The sequence below is a fragment of the Penaeus chinensis genome, chromosome 24 (assembly GCF_019202785.1).
Source record: "Penaeus chinensis breed Huanghai No. 1 chromosome 24, ASM1920278v2, whole genome shotgun sequence".
Classification (NCBI taxonomy): domain Eukaryota; kingdom Metazoa; phylum Arthropoda; class Malacostraca; order Decapoda; family Penaeidae; genus Penaeus; species Penaeus chinensis.
Genome location: NC_061842.1, coordinates 14466020 through 14473519, shown reverse-complemented (window position 1 = coordinate 14473519; position 7500 = coordinate 14466020). Strand labels below are relative to the sequence as shown.

The 7500-nt window shown below is 46.3% G+C and overlaps 1 protein-coding gene across 1 annotated transcript in view; it reads left to right on the top strand.

Moving 5' to 3' along the window:
* Positions 1 to 7500, top strand: part of LOC125038370 — a 346499-nt gene that overhangs the window by 250931 nt on the left and 88068 nt on the right. The window lies entirely within an intron of this gene.

Genomic DNA, 7500 nt, shown 5'->3' with positions numbered 1-7500 from the left:
CAACGTAGTTCCCGCAGCGATATATCGAAGGACAGGCGATGACAGAGGCAGAACGGAGCCGATACGGGGATTGATCGTCATCGCATGATCCGCGGCGTAACGGCCATTGTAACACGTGCTTCCCCCCCACCACCACACACACACATCTCCCCTCCGACCCCTGGACAAGAACGCACAAGCTCAGGAACTACCTGCGTGCTGATGAGCAATCGATGGTAATGTCGCTCAGTGGGAAATTTAAATCCTAACGAACAACATGACTTTGTAGCCTGGCCATGCGCCGCTGACGATGAGTGTTGGTGAACCATGAACTTCGTTATACATTCCCGTAATGGACAGTCACTGTTCGGATATGTAGCAACGTAAGAACGGGGCGGCGCTTTTGACGGTTGGCGAGGGGATGTCGGGCTGATGAGTGTACAGGTAAGTAGACCACAGGCAGTTTGCGGTGCCAACTTATGAGTGAGTAGTGTCCTTGTAATGCCAAGGAATAAAGTCATCCTGCATAAAGTATTGTATAATCAGGGGAGGGAAAGGCATGGACTTGTATTTAAAATTCTAGTGTCATTAGATTCAAAACGAGAAAATGTTGACTACTGATGAGCATTTTTTTTCGTAACTCATGGACAATAGACCCGTCAGTTGCAAATAACGAGAATGTGCAACACGATCCTCCGCTGAGTGAGCACATGAATGCGAACACTATTCGGGATGTTGATAATCGATTTGCTCGGTACATTTGTCTACAGCACTTCATAATCGCTGCTGCCGTTACTGATAGTAGGGCAGGGTAATGGCGTCTGAATATTTAATGATGGCTGTCATACTAATAGCATTATTTACTTTGCTTTGTTAGTGATTCTTTATATTTCTGTGCAACCGTTATAATGTCATCATTGGTAATATCATTGGTGTAGGTATCGCCATCATCGTTATGATTATCACCATCATGGTACTTTTGGAGCGTTGGGAGCCTGTTTTGCATAGCAGGAACACAAGCAATGTTATCGAACCGCGTGAGATAGGAACCACCGCTTTCCTCCCATCCTCTCTCCCCACTTTTCAGAAATTAGTGTAGTCAATGGCCAGGTGTCTAGAGCGAGGGCTGATTTTGGCCATGATACGCGGTCGGGGCGAAGGCAAAGAAGGTGGGAGGGGGCGGGGGAGGGCCCGCCGCCGACGGAGAAAGTACTGCCGTGATGTACTGGCGACTCCTTCATGGCCTCTTGGTGCACGTGATGTACTGTTGCGTGTGTTCCTTGTGCCGCTCCCTCGACCCTTTCCGGGCCCTTTCGTCTCGTCCCTCTCTCTTTTTCCCCCGCTGCTTTACCTGGGTTGTCTCGTCGTGGCCCATCGCCGCCTGAGAACTTTTCTGAGACTGTTCCCTTACTGAGAAATGTATTACCTTTCACTTGATTTCATAGAAAAAAAGACCAGTATCTGTATTTACGCATGCACAAGAAATGACATACGAATCGCCCTACTACATAAGACGTGTATGCGTCCGTGCTCACATGCATCCACCCACAAATATAATGCGCCGTTGTCGATTAAACTTTCATTGGATGAAACATATAATAAAAATTGTTAATATATTGTCAGGTTGTCCCACCAGCCTGGCGTTACTCGACGCTCACGGGGCGTCATGAGACTTGTTATCGGCAAGGATCTGGGTAGGAATCCCCTGAGATGAGCTGGGATGTTAAACGGAGGGCGGCTGTCCCTCAAGACGTCGAGTCCGTAAAGGCGTATCTTTATGTCATCGCCGTGATGTCCTCGAAGGAAACGGGAGAGGGAGGAAGCTGTGCTCTCTTTCACACTCCTCATCGATCGCACTCCGATAGCAGAGAAAGGATCCTTTAGGAGGGAAAGTACCGCCTCCTTTCGAAGTCGAGGACATTTGGCGCGTAAGTGACTCCACAGCCAGACCTAAGAGGACGAACGAGCTTTGTGTCCCCCTTGACAATGGCTCTTGGGTCGTATGCCGAGGAAGCCTTCGGAGGTCTGCGGTAAGCGCCGACCTTCGGGACACTGTATCAGGCTGCTGCGACTTCTTAAGTCAGCATGCGTATGTTTGTTTTATTCTACGTATCCCTAAAACAGCGTTGTTTTCATGGATACATTCCAGTAGGCACATAGTGAAAATTGTGATCGTAATTATTGTGGTTACAATTGAGATTTTCTATCCTAAAATGTATGAAAGGTTCAGGAAAGATTCACAAGGCCGTTTGCCTCCATTGAATTTCAGCCTAAAAATATTCATTAGGCGTTGGCTTGAATCATTCATGGGGAAACAATTACACATACAGACATCAGAAATCAGACGTCAGTAAGTCGACCAAAAGTAATAAGTAGTGGCGGCGGCGGTGCCCTGGAATCATTTAATTACCTCGTAGACATACCCTGGGGCTCTAGGTCTCTTGTGCTTGTGTAGAGGGAGGGGGAGTCGTAAGAGGTGATGGTGAACGTGAATGATATTTGTGTTGATATTTTTATTGATTTGTTTGCTTGAGGTGCACTTTAATGTTGATTACCACGAGGTCGAACGATGATATTAATTCTCTTTGTTAATTGTTGCAAATCAGAATACTAAATTTTGTAAAGGAAGCATTGGTTATCAGTCACGGGGAATACCGAGCGAAAGTGATTTGTCCTAGATTTTATTTTTTCCCGTTATACTGATCACATTATAATTTACAGGATAAAAGTGTAAAAACATGCTAGATTATAGATGACATCCGAATGATTTAAATGGGAGGAGGATGGTCGATTGACTGGATTACTAGTGTAGAAGGGTGCCAGACAAGAGGAAAATGGGATCGTATAAAGGGTACGTGACCGGCTGAGTGACACAGGCTGTTCTGCCGTCGCCCGAAGCCAGGGAGTAAATGGTTCCTTCCCCCGCGCCGCCTCATCCATCCTCGCCGCCCAACGCTTGCTAATGAGAAAAATGAGGTCCCGCTGCGTGCCTGAACTACTTACCGGGGCAGTGATACGATTCAGTTGGCCAAGATATTTGCTTATTCGGTTACTAAATTAGGTTCTCGTGTTGTCCGGAACTATCATAAGTATTTTCGATATTTTAGCATCGTCCCTTTATTAATTTATAATTACTAAATTATTACATTTTCTACTCATAAAGCTAAATATATACATACATATATATAATATGTATATATAGATATAAATATGTATAAACATATGTCTGTAGGTGTACCTGGAATAATAAACATTTCGATATTCTATAACACAGGCCCGCAAGAGATGAAAAGCTAACCTCAAAGACTGTGACACAGGAAGTCCTTACATGCAATTTAAAGTAACTGTAAAAAAGGAGTTAAACCTGCAGCTGTGTAGGATAAGCCTAACCCGCACGCCATTGTGAGGGTTACAATCTTACGACCTTTTAATTACAGTTGAATTGTGTCTCTTCTTACTTCTGTGGGATTACGCGTGACCCAGTTAGGCTCAGCGTAACGTGGATCAATAATCTTCACATTTTTCGAAAGCCGTTTGTTTCTTCGTTTGTGTGCGCGCTTTTATCGTTAGTTATGCATCGTTCCCCTCGCCGAAATGTGAGGATTCATGCCCGCTGAGAGTGAGGCAGGGGTTGGGGTTTACCGTCGATAGATAAGTGGTTGGTGTAATGAAGATAGATTGTGCATTGGTGATACATAAATTAGATGATTGAGATGCTTTAGTTAACGGAGATAGATAACTGCTAAACTAATGATATAGATCTTTCGTATTGATCACAGACGACATGTGCTTTGGAGATCGATGAATCATATATCGGTGGTAGATCATTTGAATACTGGGGATAGCCGATATGCCGGGAGTAGAAAGACGATTAAGATTCCGAAGGTGTCTGGGCGTCGTGCGAGCTCGGCGGCTGCGGTGTCTCGCTAGGCCGTAGGGGATTCGGGTCAGGGTCATAATTCTATATCATCTTCCTGCTGGAGTATTTGATAGCCTTTATAATGATGTGTCTCCCCCGTGCTATGATGTATTTCTGGTCTAGAGTTTGTTTCGAATTCATTTCCTGGTGATTTGTGTTTTTTCTTCTTTTTCTTCTCTCTCGCTCTCTCTCTCTCTCTCTCTCTCTCTCTCTCTCTCTCTCTCTCTCTCTCTCTCTCTCTCTCTCTCTCTCTCTCTCTCTCTCTCCCCCTCTCTCTCCTCTCCCTCTCCCTCTCCCTCTCCCTCTCCCTCCCTCCCCCCCTTCCCCCTCCCTCTCCCCCCCCCCCCCACCCTCGCCCCTTTATCATCAACATGTTCTTGCCAAAAGACACCAGATCATGAACAGCGCGTGGTTAGTTGATTCATTACGGAGCAGGTGGTGCGGTATTGACCCGCTACTTCGTGGACAGCTGGCCCTCCGCGGGGACCACCTGGGAATCCGCGAATGTGCGCGAGAGTCCCTTGAGGAGGCAGCTAATCGTCGTCACGCGGTCTGGCCTTCTTGGGGCTTTTATGGACACGGAATCACTATTTTGCTGTTGCTCGAACCGGCCTGCGAGGTGCTATCGTGTTGCAATCTGATCACCGTCGCTTTATTTGATTACGTGTGTGTGTGTGTGTGTGTGTGTGTGTGTGTGTGTGTGTGTGTGTGAGTGAGTGAGTGAGTGAGTGAGTGAGTGAGTGAGTGAGTGAGTGAGAGAGAGAGGGAGGGAGAGAGAGAGAGAGAGAGAGAGAGAGAGAGAGAGAGAGAGAGAGAGAGAGAGAGAGAGAGAGAGAGAGAGAGAGAGAGAGAGAGAGAGAGAGAGAGAGAGAGAGAGAAGGAGAAGGAGAAGGAGAAGGAGAAGGAGAAGGAGAGAGAGAGAGAGAGTGAGTGAGTGAGTGAGTGTGAGTGAGTATGAGTGTGTGAGTCTATTTGCGTGTGTGTGCAGTGTCAGGACCTTCGTGGCGACGGTCCCGTTTCGGTAATGACTAGTCCCCGGGTCAAAAGAGCCCCCGAGGGCACCGTCTGCGGGTCATGATGTACCTAGGGCTCCCTGGGAAGGAGGGATTACCCTCAGGGCCGTGTGTGTGTTTGTGTGTGTGTGTGTGTGTGTGTGTGTGTGTGTGTGTGTGTGTGTGTGTGTGTGTTTGTGTATCTTTGAGTACTTTGTGTTATTATGGGTATAAGCAGGATTTATACAGCAGCATGTGAGTATGTGTGTGGCCAATTGTACATCTGTGTACATCCCAAAACTTCAGGCGCGCGGTGGTCACGGCAGGGTCGCCACGCTGACTTCTTCGCCTCATTCATGTTTTCGCCATGTCCAATTATCAGGAAAGTCCGAAAGTAAAACTGCAAGTGTTGCTGGACCCATCGGTCTGGTTCGTTTGTTCGACGCGTAAATCGCATTCATAAGGTAAGGAATCGCTGGTTGTTCTCTCGGTTAGGGTTAAATACTTTGGTTCAGCAAAATTGTAGCTGATGACCTGGCAATAAATTCCTGGTATTTCCTGTTAGCAAACTAGCGCTAGAGAAGAAAAAAGAAGAAAGAGTGATAAAAGAACAACAGAATGAAAAACACTGACATTGAATTACCGCCTTTTTGTCGCTCCGAAATACCATTGTCGAAAAGTCGTTTTGCAAAGTAACAGTTTTATAAAACTGGGTTTACCGGACTGAGAGAATAGCTGTGGGATGGGTATTGTAGAGACAGGAAGTTGCTCGGGGTGAGAGAGGACAAGGGAGGAAAAGGTGTGGGAGGATGTGGGAGATGAGGTCAGGAGATAGAAGCTGATGATGCGGGGAAAGGCTGGGGCAGATGATGATGGCGGAGAGAGGAAACCTAAGTTAAAGATCTCCGAAATTAATGGAAGTCTGTGTATCTCTGGCTATCCGTCCGTTTTCCTGTCAGTGAATGTGTCTGTCTTTACAGTTGATATACCCCTGTAAATGGAAGTGATCAAAAAAGGCAATGAAAGAAAATAGAGAGTAAATGAACGGAAAATAAGATCATAAGAACGTTGGGTTTTTAAAAGAAGCGTTACTTGCCGTGTTCATCGAAGGGCGTCCGTGAGCAAGGGTTGTGGTCGTTAGCTCATCTTTATTGAATCAAATCCGAACACGATTTTGCCCTAACCTTTTCGGCACCTACACGGCCTTTACGTCTGACCTTAGTCCCGTTAACAGTTAAAGAGTTCCTGTCGTTTGTCTGTTGAATGACTAGGCTGTTAATGTCTTAGTCATACTTTATCTCTCGGTAGAAAGATCAGCGGGGCATCATTACATGCGAGAAGTTGAACGTGTAAAAGGAATAGTTCTCGTTCACACACACACACACACACATATATATATATATATATATATATATATATATATATATAAACACGAACACACACACACACACACACACACACACACACACACACACACACACACACACACACACACACACACACACACACACACACACACACACACACACACACACACACACACACACACACACACACACACACACACACACACACACACACACACACACACACGTTTATAAATGTATGTGTGTGCTTAAATTTTATTATTTTATTTCATTCATCCTCCCTACTATCCTATAAACATCTGGACATTGATTTGAATGCCATCTTGAGAGACTTCTCGCCTCTTATGAATTCCCGCGAGGAATCCGTCGTCGGGCGAATTCCCCGCTCGCCTCGACTCGGAAATCGTATCGGGAATCGCCGCTCGGGAGCCGGAAGTGTTTAGCCACAGGCATGAGCGAGCGGAGCGGAGTGGAGTGGCGCTGGAGGCCGTGGTCACTCCCCTCGGCCGCCACTCCGCTGCTCAAGGTTATTCAGCACCTGCCTGGTCCTGTCGCAGGTTATTAATGCGACGTGCGATTGCGACACTTGTGCTTCGTGTGCGGTCGCCGAAGTACAGGCCGTTCGGCGAGGAAGTATTTCTAAGATTTGAATGGTTGTGTAGACATTAGATATGTCTTTGCATACGCTATGGAACACAAAAGGAAGGCAATTAATGAGAGCCATAGTGCTGGGAGCAACCTTTGTTTTGTATGCATATTTGGAGGAAACGCACTGTGATTGTAAACGATGAAGGAATTCCGTCTCACAAAAAGAGGGGAGAGGAAGGCCGCGGCGAGGGTGCGATGGTTACAGAAGGTAAACAGTGAGCTTCCTGCGAGTAATGACAGTTGGGGTGGGGGGGAGGAGGATGGGGGGGGCGAGTGTAATTGTTCGCCGTGAGGGAGACCTGCTCCTCCTCCTGCTCCTGCTCCTGTTCTCTGCTCTTTTCCTTCTCCTTGTATTCGGCTGTGACAAGTATATTCTGCTGTGACAAGTACTTCCTGAACATGCTACTACTATCATGGTGATGGTGATTATTATTATTATATTATCATAATTGTTCTTGCTTTTGTTATCGTCATCATCATTATTAATATTAGTATTGTCATTATCAATATCATTACCATTACCATTATCATCAGTATCACTCGTCTGTGTCTCCTGCTTATGCAATCCTACTTCCTCCTTCTCCCCCTGCTCCTA